Here is a 442-nt window from a genome sequence, read left to right on the forward strand (position 1 = left end):
TTTCGTTGTGAAAGCGAAACTACTTTGTTTGGCCTTCCAAAAGAGGACACGACTAGAAATCAGTGGTTAAGTTGTATTTACAACACTGTTCCAGAACAGTTTAACCCAAATATTCAGATGTGAGTAGCGCATTTTATGGAGGACTGTTTCCTGAACCTGGTTGAGTAGACTGACTCACAGTCTGTAAGTACGTTTTCATATTTAAAGAATTTGCCACTGATGATTCAAGCGCGAGTTTTGAGCAGTGTAGAGTAGCACTTGTAGTTTGTCGTTTCTCCAGACATGGTTTTATGTTTACGCAGCGCGATACGCAACGCAATGCGTAAAAAAGACAATATAAGTCTTTAGAATCAGTAATTATGTCCCCACTGAATGCAACAAATGCCTAGTTTGTAATGGGTTTTATTGTTTTTGTCTTGTCGCTCCGGCCGGACAGGGCATC

Source organism: Sinocyclocheilus anshuiensis, unplaced genomic scaffold (genome assembly GCF_001515605.1).
Source record: "Sinocyclocheilus anshuiensis isolate Anshui unplaced genomic scaffold, SAMN03320099.WGS_v1.1 scaffold180, whole genome shotgun sequence".
Taxonomy (NCBI): domain Eukaryota; kingdom Metazoa; phylum Chordata; class Actinopteri; order Cypriniformes; family Cyprinidae; genus Sinocyclocheilus; species Sinocyclocheilus anshuiensis.